The 15,853-nt window shown below is 35.6% G+C and overlaps 1 protein-coding gene across 1 annotated transcript in view; it reads left to right on the forward strand.

Moving 5' to 3' along the window:
• Window positions 1-15,853, forward strand: part of STAU2 (staufen double-stranded RNA binding protein 2) — a 395,353-nt gene that overhangs the window by 59,266 nt on the left and 320,234 nt on the right. The gene's annotated exons all lie outside the window — the stretch shown is intronic.

Below are 15,853 nucleotides of genomic sequence, written 5' to 3' on the forward strand. Positions count from 1 at the left end.
AATCACAATTAAAAAAAAAAAAAGAAAAAGAAAAAATATCTGCAATGAATAAATCATTCTTCTTGCAGAATTCTGTCATGTTATTTCCAGGGTCATTTCTGCCACTATGGCCACATTTTCCAACTAACATTCCTTCTTTGATTTCAACTTTTGCATTCCAGTCCCCAGTAATTATAAACAACAATCCTATCTTGATTGCATGAACTGCATACATATACCATGATTAAGTGGAGTTTATCCTAGGAAAGCAAGATTGGTTTAACATTCATCTATTTAACCATATTAACAGAATAAAGGAGAAAATCACCTAAGCATCTGCTTAGATGCAGAAAAAAGCATTTGATAGACTTTAATAGCATTTGATAGTCATTCATGATACAGACGTTCAGCAAATTAGAAATGAAAGAGGGAACTTCCGGTGGTGTAGTGCCTAAGGCATTTGACTGCTAAACAGAAGACTGGTGGTTCAAACCCACCGGCCACTCCTTGGAAGGAAGGTTGGGTGATCTACTTCCATAATGATACCACCTCGGCAACCCAAGGAGGGGTCGCTATGAGTTGAGATCGACTTGACAGCAGTGAATTTGTTTTTTTGGAAACAACCTGTAGCTAACATAGTGTTTTATAGTGCAAGATTGATTATTTTACTTGGATATCAGGAACAAAACTCACCAAACTGAATAAGCCCATTTTATTATATTTAAATTTTACTTCAGTAACTTCAGTTCTTTTGATTAAAAAATATTTTGTAATACTCAATTTTCTTTGGAGCTAAAATGATTTCTAAGAGAGCATCAGATTTTTGCCTCTCACACATTTGACCAAAAACATTGCAAATGTCTTATTGTTAGGTGCTGTCAAGGCTATTACAACTCATAATTGACCCCATGTGATAGAATAGAAGTGCCCCATAGGGTTTATTTATATATTTATTTTAACATTGTATTGTGCTTTAGGTGAAAGTTTACATAGAAAATTAGTTTTCCATTCAATAGTTCATACACAAATTGTTCTGTGATACTGGTTGCAGTCCATGCTGTGTGTCAGCACTCTTCCCTTTTCCACTTAAGTTTCCTGGTTTCCATTCATCTGGTTCTCCTGCCCCTCTCTACCTTCTCATCTTTGCTTTTGAGAAGATGTTGCCCTTTTGTTCTCTTCGTTGATTGTTATAAAGGCGGGCATTCCTCTCAGATTTTGTTGTTACAGGCAGTGTATTATTTGGCTCAAAGGAAGTGTCTGGGAGCTTGTAGAGTTTTCTAGGCTCTAATCTTTATTGGAGCAGAGGACCAGGTCTCTCCCAAGGAGCCATTAAGTTAATTCTGTCTCATAGTGACCCTATCAGATAGAGCAAAACTGCCTCATAGGGCTTCCAAAGCTGTAATCTTTATGGAAGCAAACTACTACATCTTTTTCCTATGGAATAGCTGGTGGGTATTCAAATCACTAACCTTTCAGTTAGCTTCTGAGTGCATGACCACTGTGGCAGCAAGATTTCTTAATAAATATCCTAAACGCTTTAAAATTTATTTTTAATTTATTGCTGCTGAGTTGATTCCAACTCATAGTGACCCTATAGGACAGAGTAGAATTGTCCCTTAGGGTCTAACGCTGTAAATAGAAGCAGACCGCCACAACTTTCTCCAGTGAAGTTGCTGGTGGGTTTGAAGCACCTACTTTTCTCTTATCAGTCTAGTGCTTAACCATTGGCCACCAGGGCTCCTTGTAAACATTTTTTTTGTTGTTGTTGTTATGTGCCCTTGAGTCAGTCCCAACTCATAGTGATCCCTCCTTGGGTTTCTGAGGCAGTATCACCAAAGAAGTAGATTGCCCACCCTTCCTTCCGAGAAGTGGCTGGTGGGTTTGAACCGCCAGCCTTTGGTTAGCAGTCAAGTGCCTTAGGCACTACGTTACCAGAGCTCCCTGTAAACGTTTTACTAGGGGTTAAAATATAAAATCATAGGGTGTTTGAGGATGAAACAATATGCCTATAAATGCTTAGCTTTTGTCTTTGCTCAATAATTTTAATTGTTAGCCTTTTTATATTATAGTCTAGTTACAAGTACAGATTCTGGTGTTTGAAATGTAGCTGGGGATTCGAGCAGGGTATTCAACCTTCTGTCTTCAGTTCACTCATCTGTAAAGTAGGGAGAATAAAGAGTGCTTCCTCATAGTGTTATTTTCAGAATTAAAACAATCCAATGATGACACATTTCCCTTATGTATATTTTTAAAAATTCACTTCTGTACCTCCCCCCAAAATCAGGCCATCATTCTGTTATTATTTATGGGTGTGTGCTCTGTATGAGATTATTAGTTCTCTAATGTATATATTAATATTTTGGGCCTTTTGTTTGAATTTAATTAACTCTGGACTGAGGAGCATGGAGAATTATTTCTCTGTTGGAAAACTGTGCACATCAGGAGTTAACATGGAGTTTAAACACAGGCTTCTGAAAATGTTTCCTTTATGAAAGTCTTAATAATATTTAATACAAATTCTACTTCTGCCTTATCCTTCCAGCTTGATAGCCGTTTATTCTACCTTTGCTTTTTCTACTTTCTTACTTTCATTCCCAATGAATTATAGCCTATGTTTTCTTGCCACTTGAACTAGTATCGAAGAACTAATAATTTGATAATATATCTCATATGACACAATTTCAAAAGTCCAAAAGGTTTTTTATCCTCTCTTAAAATTATTTATTATTTATTTATTTAATTTTTGCAGTGTTCCCTCCTCTCCCCTCCCACTCCTGGTAGCCAACAAAGAAAGGAAACTTTCCTTGACTTTTTACAAAAATGAACTTATACAATATTTGTCCTTCAGTGATTGACTTATTTTGTTCAGCATAATGTCTTCCAAGTTCATCCACATTCTACAGTGTTTTGTGGATTCTACTATTTAGTGTTGCATAGTATTCTATTGTGTGTATGTGCCGCAGTTTGGTTAGCCATTCTTCTTGTTTTTTTCTTAGAAGTTAAACATTTTCATATAAGTTTAACGTTTTTCATATTCTCCTTAAGAAAAAAAAAACAAAGTAAATTCTTAAATTAGGAAAAATGGCCTTTCTTAATTCTGGATTGATATGTGCTTGCTTTTTTTAAAATTTTTTTACAGTGTTCCCCTCCTTTTCTCCCACCCCTGTAACCAACAAAGAAAGTTTTCTTTCTGTGTGCTTGATTTTTATTTTGATCAGAGGCTCTTTTTTTCTGATGGTCCTTTTTCAGTTCTTTTCTCTTTTTTTTTAATTTAAGATTTATTTATTTTATTTTTAAAATTTTTGCAGAGTTCTATCCCCTTTCCTCCCACCCCTGGTCCTTTTTGAGTTCTTTATGCTAAAAACCTAAGCTTTGTTCTTTACAAAGGTGAGTGTAAGGAAAGTAGCACCAAAAGAATAATTACTTAAGTTTTTTGTTTTTTCAAGTTTACCGTGATTCTTTAGGAAAATAAAGACTTAAATTGACTTAAATTTGATAAATCTGTAACTATATAGGAAGGGATAATAACTTTTTATAGAAAGGCATCTATCTAATCTAATTTCAACAATTTTTTGCCTTAGACTAGGGAATATAAATAGCATCCTCTATTCACTTATGTTAGGCTAATGTTAACTTACTGTTCAGTCTCTGAAAAGCAAGGACAGTACTGTTAAGTTCACTTTATCTGTGTTTGACGAAATGCTACCCTATAAAATGTCTTCATCTTTTTATTCAGTCAAGTCATTTTGCTTTAGCAGTGCTTATTTGCTTATCTTTTTCTTTTAATCTCTGGACAAAATGGCAGTATAATTTATTAAGGTCTTTTTAGTGTTGAATGTGACATACAGATGAGTTTTCAGAATTCTAAGAAATTTTATTTAGCTTGCTAGTCTTAGCTCTGAGACATTTGAAAAATTCTGAAGCTTTTTCTTTGTTTTAAACAGTTCTTTTATGAAATGAAAAGATGTTGTATCCAAGTGTTTCAACTTAATCCTTAGTTGCTTTTTGCACATTTTCCTGAACTGTTGCTCTTCAGAGAAGGCTTTGTGGTTTTTAATGTTAATTAGATTAAGAAGCAAATTTAAGTATGGTTTTTAAAGCAGATGCTGCAATTATTAATATGGAGAGTTTATATTACATGTTTATAAAAGCCTTTGCAATAATGAGATTTCTTGGAAATGTAATATTTTGTCCAATAAATTCTCAGCAACATTTTGGGTGATCATCAAAATAGGTCATGTTCCAAATATTTGTTTTTATGTTGGTTACTGGAAGCTTAGAATGCATTTTCTCATAGAAACATTGTGATAAATGGTGGTACAATTCCCAAGATAGCTCATAATAGCCCATTTTACTTACAGTGAACAGTGTGCCTTCTATATAGTTCCAACTTGGGCTCCCAAGGAATATTTTCCCCTTAATGCCACTTGATCAGTGGGAGTGGGACTTTCATAGATCTCACCATAGTAGGAGTATGAAAGATAGCAATATTCCAGACACCATTGGGATGATGGAGGAGACAATTTATCACCCTCTGCAGCTTCAGTTTCAAATTGTTTATTAATAGAAGTGAGTTTAATCAGCTGTAGGAAGCGTGGGTGCCTAAGTGTTGTGCATGTTTTAGGAAAAGGTTGAAGACAGGAGTGGGCTAAGTGATGGGATGTAGAAGCAGCAGAGAGGATAGCTGTAGGTAGAAGTGACAAAGCCTGTGACTTAGTCCAGGACATCATAAGTAAGATGGGCCTGACAGAAATAGTGTAGAATCTAAGGTTTACTGCGAACATGATTTGTTAAGCTATACCAGAACAATTCCTACATCTTGTAAGAAAATTACTGCTTTATAAAATAAAATTGAGGTCCTCCAAATTTGAAAATTATGGGAAGATCTTTATATAGAAAAGGAGACCATGGCTGAAATGGTTAAGTGCTTGACTACTAGTTGAAAGGTTGGTGGTTTGAGCCCACCCAGAGGTACCTTGGAAAATGGGACTAGTGATCAGCTTCCCAAAGGTCATGACCTTCAAAACCTTATGGAGCAGTTATACTCTGCACACCTGGGGTTGCTGTGAGTTGGAAGCAACTCAGTTTCAAGTAACAACAATTTTATCTGTAGAGAAATACATTCTCATCTATTGAGATTTCACCCTCCTCTTGGTTAGCTCTTGCTTTTACTACTATAGCTTTCACCACAATGTCTTTCAGAAGGAAGGAGATAGAAGATATCATTGTCTCCCCTTTTGTACTTTGACCCTGGGTAGATACTTGATCTTTTCTTTAATCCTCAGAGCCCAATTGAACTTTTGGTGAGTATTTTATTTAAAGCTTGGAATAACAAAATGAGTAACAGAAATGAGATAATCTGACTTATAAACTACAGCTTACTTTCTAGAGTTAGAAGGGCCATTTGATCATAATAGCCAGTTGGTTTCTTAGCATTAAGCACGTTGGAATATAAACTTCCTCCAAGTCCCCCAAATTGGTGAGAAAAACACCTAGGGAGAAAGAGAAAGAAAGAAAATCTTTCCTCACCAGTTTTAACACTGCTTCTCAGTTTTGAATTCTTGTCCAGGGCCTTTTTTTTTTTTTTTTTTTAAATCTGATTCATGGAATTGACATGAATATATTTATTCATAGATTGGTTTATTCAGTATGTCATTGTCAATTAATCAACAATTATTTTATTGTGCTTTGGGTACACATTCACAGAGCAAAATTTGTTTCACATTCACAAGTTCGTGTGCATTTACACGACGTTTACATTCACATCAGTGGTTCTTGAGAAGCAAAATGGTGCCTCCACACACAAACATGAGTGAACACTGCTCTTATTCCTAAGCTTATAGCTTAGTGTAGGGGAGGATGGACAATTCCAATTCAGGATGGTAAATTCTGTAGTGGAGATTACAACAAGATGTCTTGAAAGTAGATTAAAGGGTTATTTTAATTATTTAACACTAAGATCACACTATTTCCAATACTATTCAGTACTATACTAGAGTTTTAGTCAATTCAGTCATAGGAGAGAGGTCAATTTAGAGGTATAAGACTTGGAAAATAATGAAAACAATAAGAAAATTCAATAATGTAGCAGGATACATAACTAACATCCAGAATCAGTGGTCTTCAAATACCCAAACTTATTAGGTAGATTATGTAACGGTGGAGAAAACACTGTTTATAATAAGAGGAGATAAAATACTGAGGAATAAATTTACAAGAAATATACAAGAATACATGAAAAATAGTATACTTGGACAAACAGAAAGACTCTTTTTGCTTTTGGATAGAACGACTCAACATGACAAAACCTAATTTTAAAAAAAGTACGTGGAAAGATAGTCCAGAGAAAGAAATAATGAATATTAAAGCAGGTATGAAGTAGAGAATAGAAAAACAGTAGATCGTAATTTTTAAAATTTATGACACAGACAAACATAATTGTGCCAGTAATTGAAAGCACAAATAAAATAAGAAGTGACAAGGAGGCAGTGACCTTTGGAACAGAGAAGAATTTTAAGACACTGTTAAAAACCTAGTTAAAACAGGTGACTTTTTATGAAAATATGTTGTTAGGTGCCATCGTGTCAGTTTTGACTCATAGCAACCCTGTGTACAATAGAACCAAATAGTGCTTGGACCTACGCCATCCTCACAGTCATCGCTATGTTTGCGCCTGTTGTGGTAGCCACTGTTTCAGTCCATCTTGTTGAGAGTCCTGACCCTCTGCTTTACCACGCATGCTTCTCCATGGACTGCTCTCTCCTGATAGCATGTCCAGAGTACACGAGACAAAGTCTCACCATTCTTGTTTCTAAGGAATGTTCTGGCTGTACTTCTTCTAAGACAGTTGTTTGTTCTTTTGACATTCCATGGTATATTCAGTATTGCCAACAACCATAATTTAAATGCATCGGTTCTTCTTTGGTCTTACTTATTCATTAGGCCAGCTTTTGCATGCATATGAGGTGATTGAAAATACCATGGCGTAGGTCACGTGAACCTTAATCCTCAAGGTGACATCTTTGCTTGTTAACATTTAATACTATAAAGAGGTCTTTTGCAGCAGATTTGCCCAATGCAGTATATCATTTGATTTCTTGACTACTGCTTCCATGAGTATTGGTTGTTGATGCAAGTAAAATGAAATCCTTGACAACTTCAGTCTTTTTTCCATTTATCATGATGTTGCTTACTGGTTTAGTTGTGAGGATTTTTGTTTTCTTTATGTTGAGGTGTAATCCATACTAAAGGCTGTAGTCTTTGATCTTCATCAAAGACTATAAAGTGCTTCAAGTTGTCTTCACTTTTGCTAAGCAAGATTGTGTCATCAGCATATCACAGGTTGTTAATGAGTCTTCCTCCAGTCCTCAGTGCCATGTTCTTCTTCATACAGTCCAGCTTATCAAGATTATTTGCAGAGCATACAGATTGAATAAGTATGATGAAAGGATACAACCTCAACACACAAATACACTTTTTGTGATTTTAAACCATGCAGTATCCCTTTTTTCTGTTTGAATGATGGCCTCTTGTTTTATGGACAGGTTCTGCATGATCACAGTTAAGGAGCCCTAGTAGTGCAGTGGTTAAGTGCTTGGCTACTAACTGGAAAGTTAGTTCAAACCTACCAGCTGCTCTGTGGGAGAAGGTCTGCTTTTGTAAAGATTATAGCCTTGAAAACCCTATGAGGAGTTCTACTTTGTCATGTTGGTAGCTGTGAGTCAAAATTTGACTCAACGGCATCTACCGACAAGCATGTGTGTGTGATACACACATACATATATACATATATACACATACACATATATACGTGTATATGTATATATGTTGTTGTTGTTATTTGCCGTCAAGTCAGACTGAAGTCATAGTGACCTCTCCTTGGGTTTCTGAGGCAATATCACTATGGAAGTAGATTGCCCAGCCTTCCTTCTGATGTGTGTGTGTATATATATATGTATGTTTTTTTTGGTGTGTGTGTATTCATAAAATCTATGAGATTTTGTTGTTTAGATCTTGTATGTTTTCCCCTGAACTTGATCTGTCCTGTATCAACACTGATGTGTTAAAATGTCATATTATTTGTGTGCTTCTGTCTATGTCTCCATGTACTGCCTTTCGTTTTTGCTAAAGTGGTTGCTGTATTATTTGGTGCGTAGATACTTCTAATATGCATCTTTGAAAACTATGGATTTTTAGCATTAAACTTGTCATGAATGAATTTTAGCATGAATTCTACTTTGTTGTAACAGTCTCAGCTTTCTTTGTGTTTCCATTAGCTTGGTATACTATTATTTGTCTTTTCATTTTTAACCTTTCTCTGTTTTTGTTAATTGTTTTAATTAGCATGTAGTTGGATCTTGCCAACTTGAGCCAAATTGAACATCTTTTTCTTTTAAGTCCAGCATGCATTTAACCTGAAAAACAAAGGCATTTTTTGATAGGAAGCCTGATTTAGCGATTGATTGACAATTAAGTACTGGTGGATGTTTATCATAAATTGAACGAGCTAAGTATGCTGCTTCAAGGTTTTGGTGAAAATATGTTTGAAGTGCATTATGAGATAAAAACCGTATTATAAAACAGGTATTATCAGCAAAAGAGTTTTGAGATTAACAATATTTTTTCTACCCTTTTAAAATATATCAAATTAAATACGGTGTCACTAAGTGAAAGGATAACAGGTATAATTAATAGCCACTTGGTAAGTGTTAGTAATGCCTTTTTGGAATGTTTCCCAGAAAATAAGAAACTGAATAACTGTAATAAATGTGTAATACATCCTGTTGCAAGTTAGGTAAAGTTTCTAGTTTCTTGCTTTCTACAGATTGAGAGAGGACCTAGTCAAGTCATCAGTTGCTACATCATTAAAAATAATTTCTCGTAGTATATCACAATACAAGATTTGATATAGAAGAAACTTCATGATCTTACTATTATGAAAGTAAGAGTACTTTTTCATGTGAATAGAAGTTCTCAGTGTTTATGGCTAGCAAACTATGAACTAACAGTAGAATTGAAAACCTGTCATATTTCAGTAGTACAGAATATATTTTCTTGGCTACATCAATACAAGTTAATAACAAACCAACCCACCCATCGCACTGAGATGCATGCCCATTAACATTTCTTGAAAATTTAAAATCAAAATTTATAATATTTTAATTAATTAATAATAACAATGATAGTAATTATAATAATGGCTCATACCACAAAAACTTTAACATACGCACTTATGGTCATAGGAAATACAGACTCCTAAAATTTAATGTCCATGTTTATGATGCACAGAATTATGATAGGGTAAATAAAAGGCTTTCAATTAGCAAAATATTTAAAATATCACAGAATAAAATTCTGTGTGTAGAGAGTGTAATGAAATACAAGTTTAAGAAGAAAAAATGGATGATGTAAAATTTGATATGTTTATTATTTCAGTAGATGAGAGAAGATACCAATTTGCTATCATATTTAGATTCTTTTTGTTACATTTAAGAGTGATGTAACAGTTTTATTTTATAATATCAGTATTTGCAGTAAACCAGAAATTATATCCTTGGCAAGTCAAATTTTATATACCTATTAAAATTTTAAATGTAATTAAAAATGTATAGGAGGATACATAGTTTTCAGAATTATGTATCAGAGCATTACCTTTGAAGACCATTATCACAGACTTATTAGAAAAGAAGCTGAATTAGATGAATCTGAGAAAGTGCTGGTGATTAGGAAATGCACAGAGCTAGTGTATACTTTGATCTTGATTTACTCATAAACCAAATAGAAACCCACTGGCATTGAGTCATTTCTGACTCATGGTGACCCAATGAAGTTTCCAAGGCTATAAATCCTTACAAAAGCAGACTACCTCATCTTTCTCCTGTGGAGCAGCTGGTGGGTTCGAACTACCAACCTTTTGGTTAACAGCCAAATGTCTTGACCACAGTGCCACCAGAGTGCCTTGATTTACTCATCCAAAGGCAAATGTGGTAGTTTGATGAAAATGGCTTAATAAAGGAAAGTCTAGAACATGAATGTAGCCACCATAGTTAACCTTTGACCTCAGTCACACTCAAAAGTGAAATCTTGTTTTTCTTCTGTGGTATTTAATGTAATTCTCCCATTTATAAAGTAGTAAGATTATATTATCACAAATTCTTGTTTAGTTCAGGTAGAAGTATTTGTCACGAACCATTAGAGGGCAGTATGATTTTATCTTTGGAATTAGTTTTTCTAGCATACAAATGATTTTGTCACAAATTTAATATAAGCCAACATCTAAATAAACTGAATTTTTTTTTTAGTTGAAATCTTTCATTTGGAATTTTTGGAATATAAAAATAAAACTGATAGCAGTTTGAAAGTAACCATTTTTTTTCTTTCTTCTTCCCCCTCCTCTACTAGACAGAGCTTTTATGACATCTGGAAAGTTGCAGAGTTCATTTCTAAACTTAGTATTTACCTTGATTTTCAGCTGAAGAATTACTAATTCAGTGTTACAAAATGTTCCATGAACAAAGGGCTCTTAAGATGAAATTGGGAACGATTGTTTACTCTGTCCATCTTAATCATAAGGTTTTCAGTGACCAATTTTTTCTTTTTTTTTTTTAGAAGTAGTCCTGGCCGCATCCTTCTTCTTATCTATCTTAATCTGGAAACCCTACCCTGGGTGACCCTGCTGGTATTTGAAGTTCTGCTGGCGTAGCTTCCAGCATCACAGCAACATCCGAGCCACTGTAGTATGAAGGTCTGACAGACAAGTATCAGTCTTAAGGATCCCATAAAGATTCTCTGAGATGTCACTCAGAAGACTATCTGATTGGTTTGCAACCCTGACCAAATGTTAGGCTGGTTAGGGAAGTTTAAGATTCTGATGCCTAGGTTCTAGCTACACTAATTAAATCAGAATTTTGTGTTGGCCAGCTTGAATACTGGTATTTTTGAAAGTTCCCTAGGTGATTCTAATATCTAGCCATAGGAATGCCCTTACCCCCCATATTATTCTCTTAATTAACTTGGGAATTATTTTATGGTATGCTGATTTAAGTAGTTATGGAATGTTGAAAAGAGAATGTAGAAGGTAAAAATTGCAATTAACCACAGTCTCAGGGAATCAGTTCTGGATATTTAAATTTTCTAAAGTGCTAAGAATTTTTATGCCTTTTTGAAAACTAGAACTTCTTCTTATTCCAGTCATTTTTGATAGAACATTTTCTAAAAGTTATGGCATGTATCTTTTATGTTCTTAAATAGCTTAAATAGAAGATGTCACAATTATGAGCGGAAGAATCATGTTGACTCAAGTGTCAACCTTGTAAACGACAACCATTACTATGAGCCCCAAGAGATACATGCATAGTTTGTGTTTATGCCAGATACTCCTAGACATCTGTTTCTTGACTACTCAAATCTGCTTTTTATTACTTTCTAAATCATCTTTGGCAGTGAGATTGCCATCTTGTTTCTTGTTGCGTATCAGTGTACCTTTGTATAGCAGTCCTTGCCCTCCTCTTTTAATTTAGGTTTTAAATTTCTGTGGTCTTGAAAATTGCTTATGTCATTACAATTGGGGGCAAAATAAGACTAGCTAGGCCCACCAGCCACTCCTCGGAAGGAAGATGGGGCAATCTACTTCCGTAGTGATACTGCCTCGGCCACCCAAGGAGGGGTCGCTATGAGTCGGGTCCGACTCGATGGCACATAACAACAACAACAACAGGCTTTGAATAGGAGCTCTGGTGGCATAGTGCCTAAGGCATTTGACTGCTAACCAGAAGGCTGGCGGTTCAAACCCACTAGCCACTTCTCGGAAGGAAGGTTGGGCAATGTACTTCCTTAGTGATACCGCCTCGGAAACCTAAGGAGGAGTCGCTGGGAGTTGGAGTCGACTCTATGGCAGTGAGTTTGGTTTTTGTTTAGGCTTTGAATTATGACCTAAGGCACTCCTGTAAGTACATGACCTTTATTTACTTCATATTTTGATTGTTCAGAAATTATTTTTCCTTTCTTACATTTGGTTTTCCCCTGTATGTAGGTCATTGAAGCTGCCAGATAGCTGAATACAGTTTTGGAGAATTATTAATTACTGTACTTTTATTTTTTAGATGGTATGATTTTAAGATTAGACAGAAATTATGGTTGCTTTAAAATTACTTTTTATATTAAAGGAGGCTGACATTCATTTTCTTCTGCATATGGAGAATTCTTCCTCTTTGTGTATGTGTTAAAAAGAATAAAAAATGAAACTTACTTTTCCAAAATGAGAGATTTGCTAGTAAGTAATGCTTACTTGTACAAAATTGTCTGTCTGAATTTGGTAGTTTTTTTCATGACACCTCTACTGAAATGTTACTTTTTTGAGTTATATACAGATTTGACCTTTTTGTTTGGCACTGCTTCTCTTCCCAACCTGTTTTTTTTTTTTCGGTTCTATTATTTCTCTTTGTTTCCAGAGTCTCTTCTTGGGAACCAAAGAGAAACTTTCTTTTGTAACTCTTTTATTTCTAAGTATGATACCCTCTGTTCACTGATTAGGGAAAAAAAATAGAAGAAAGGAAAATGAACTAGAACTCAGGATATTTTTCTTAAGGAGAAAAAAAGCAAAAGACATTTTATTGTGAGTTGTGAATTGAAAGTCAACAGAGATGTTAATTCCTCACCAAAAGTTTTATTAATGGAGCTTTCTGAAGTATAAGGTTGCCTTGTAAAGTAGTTAAGTTCCCTACCTTTGTTGGTAGGTGCCGTTGAGTTGGCTCTGACTCACGCAACCCTGTGTACAACAGAACGAAACACTGCCCAGTCCTGCACTGCCTCACAATCCCTGGTGTACCTGAGCCCACTGTTGCGGCCACTGTGGCAATCTATCTTGTTGAGGGTCTTCCACTTTTTTTGCTGACCCTTCGCTTTACCAAGCATGGTAATCCTTCTCTAAGGAATGGTTTCTTCTGACGATATGACCAGAGTAGGTGAGATAAAGTCTGGCCATTCTCGCTTCCAAGGAACATTTGGCTGCAGTTCCTCCTGGACAGATCTGTTAGTTCTTACGGCAGTCCATGCTACTTTTAGTATTCTTTGCCAATACCACAACTCAAAAGCATCAACTCTTCTTCAGTCTTCCTTATTCCTTGTCCAGCTTTGATATGCATATGAGGTGATAGAAAATACCATGGCTTGACTTAGGTACACCTTAGTCTTCAAAGAGACATCTTTGCTCTTCAGCACTTTTAAGAGCTATTTTGTAGCACATTTGCCCAGTGCAATACATCCTCTGATTTACTGACTACTGCTTCCATTGGTGTTACCTTTGGTAGTATTTAAATAGAGATGGTCAGGATATTAAAGAGATTTCCTTCTTTGGCTTCATGAGTTATTTTCAAATTTTTTTTTTACTGTGAGTAGAAGTAAGGAATATTTTTAAATATTATAAATCAGTACATACAGATACATAACTAAAATCAAAGGTTTATGAAGCAGTAGGTGGTGTAGTGGTTAGGTATTTAACTGGTAACCAAAAAGTTGGTGGTTCAAACCCACTAGCTGCTCTGTGGAAGAAAGATGAGTCAGTCTGCTGCTTTACAGATTTACAGCCTTGGAAACCCAGTGGGGGTCACTGTGAGTTGGAATTGGCTTGATGGCAGTGACTTTGGTGTAGAGTATCTTTAACGTATTTTAATATTCTCTATTTTGTTTCATTAAAAATTGCTAGTTGTGATTCTAAATTTATTCTTGACCTGTTAATGGGTTATAATCTGTACTTTGAAAAATAGTAATCTAGATGACCTCTAAGATTCTTTCCATCTCTAACACTTTGTGTCATTATAAATCCACATTTTCATAGAGAATCAAAGTTCACATAGAACTGAATTAAATTAGAGATTATAGTAGTAATTCCTCAAGACATTTGGATGTCTAGTGATCTTAGAGGTGTCATCAGTTACTTAAAAAGTATAGAATCTTTGAATAAAATCTGTGTTTAGTTAATGGTATTGTACCAATGTCACTTTTGTAGTTGTGACCAACGTACTGTGGCTTTGTAAGATGCTGACATTAGGGAAAGCTGTGTTAAGGGTTGTTCTGGTTACCTGGTGCCGCTCTGACAAATCGGATGGCTTAAACAAACACGAGTTTATTCTCTTACAGTTTGGAGGCTTTAAGTCCAAGTTCAAAGTGCCAGGCTCTAGGAGCTGGGTGAAAGCCCCTCAACCTTGGGGTCCAGTTCTGCCTTCTGCTCCCAGCCCACTGGAGCTAGAGGTGTTTCTTCACTCAGACAGCTGCTGGCTGCTGAGGCTGCCAAGCCCAAAGTTGACAAATAAAAAGGCACAATCCTGATGTTACCAAACCACACGGCAGGCCATTAATTTAAGTCCGTTGTAAGTCCCAAGGTTGGCAGAGCATTGCAGGCGGCTGAACAATGACATGGCTGTGTGCAGGGTTCAAGCGTGCCATAGGCTAGAGACCATTCCCGAGGCTTCTCCTGAAATACAGGAAGCAGACCACATCCCAAAGGCAGCTACTCAGCTGCTTGTGGTAGATCCCACCATGGAGTTGATTGCTAGTCGCATCATGGGGAATAACTACCACCAGCTGCCCGGCCACTCAACCAGGCCCAGACAAGTTGACACAAAAACTTAACCACCACAAGGGTATACAGGAACTCTCCATACTAAAATAATTCCAGAATAAAAGTTAAAAATAAAACATATAGAACAGCAGGTTTGATTAAGGTGTTCTCAAAATGATAACCAAAACTCTAGTTTTGTTTTGTTTTCAAGTGTTTATTGAAGTAGAGAAGGAAACTTGGTGTAATTGTTTTAAAGTTGAGTTTGCTAATCTTACTTGATAGTTGCTTGAGAGTTCTTTTGGGGAGTTTAGAACTAAGAGAAGAAATAGTAGAATACATTCTTTGAAGGAGAGTCTGAATTGCAGGATGGTAGTAGCTGAGTATTCATTATCTTTTTTTTTAAAATAATTTCCATTATGATGGGAAAAACCAGATATAATGAAGAATGTGAGTACAGAAATAATCTCTAGAAAATTATAAAAGATCAGGGAACTGTGTGTTGAGAAAAGGATCAGGGGCAGCAGCAATGTTAGCCAGGCTAAATAAAATTAAAGTTCTTTACTTGAAATTATTAAATAAGAATAATAATGTACATGAAGTGATGTGGTATTGGAAGATAATTTTAATTAACTATTAAAAAATGTTTGAATTTCACAGAATTAGAAACAAGAATACAAGATACGTAGACTCTGGGAAATCTTATTTGTGTGTTTTGCATTTCCAAACTTTTATACCAGTTGAACAATTCTTTTCTTATTTGATGCCTTTAGAGGTTGTATATTAGTCAAAAAAACAAACAAACAAAAAACTGTTACCAAAAAAGATTACCCAACCCTTTTCAGGAAGTCAGGGTATAACCATTTATAGTAAGGAAATATGGTACCTTTTAAAGGCAGAGATTAAAAGTTCAAAGAAAATTCAGTATATGCTGAGTATTGTATGCTGAGTATTGTACCCTGTGCTGAGAGCAGTGTTATGATTCACAGGACACATATAAAATTATGCTTGCTCTTGAAGGACGTCTAGCCCGTTCAGAAGATAGGATAATGGCAGTCAAAGTTCTTTTTTTTTTAAATTGTGATTTGGGTGAAAGTTTACAGAACAAATTCACTTTCCATACAGCAGTTCACACACACGTTGTCTCATGACATTGACTACAACTTAACCCACCCAATGCAAACAGCTCTCCTCCCACTTCCTCCTGATAGTTATTTCTAACCTGTGTCCATCCCTCCATGCACTCCTGCCCCCTGAACTGTCTCCCTGTGCATAAACAGCCCCTTTTTCTCCCATGATTGTTCTCTCCAAGGAGTGTAT

This window comes from Orycteropus afer, unplaced genomic scaffold (genome assembly GCF_000298275.1).
Source record: "Orycteropus afer afer isolate SDZICR_OR568_19922 unplaced genomic scaffold, OryAfe1.0 scaffold00662, whole genome shotgun sequence".
In the NCBI taxonomy this organism is placed as follows: Eukaryota; Metazoa; Chordata; class Mammalia; order Tubulidentata; family Orycteropodidae; genus Orycteropus; species Orycteropus afer.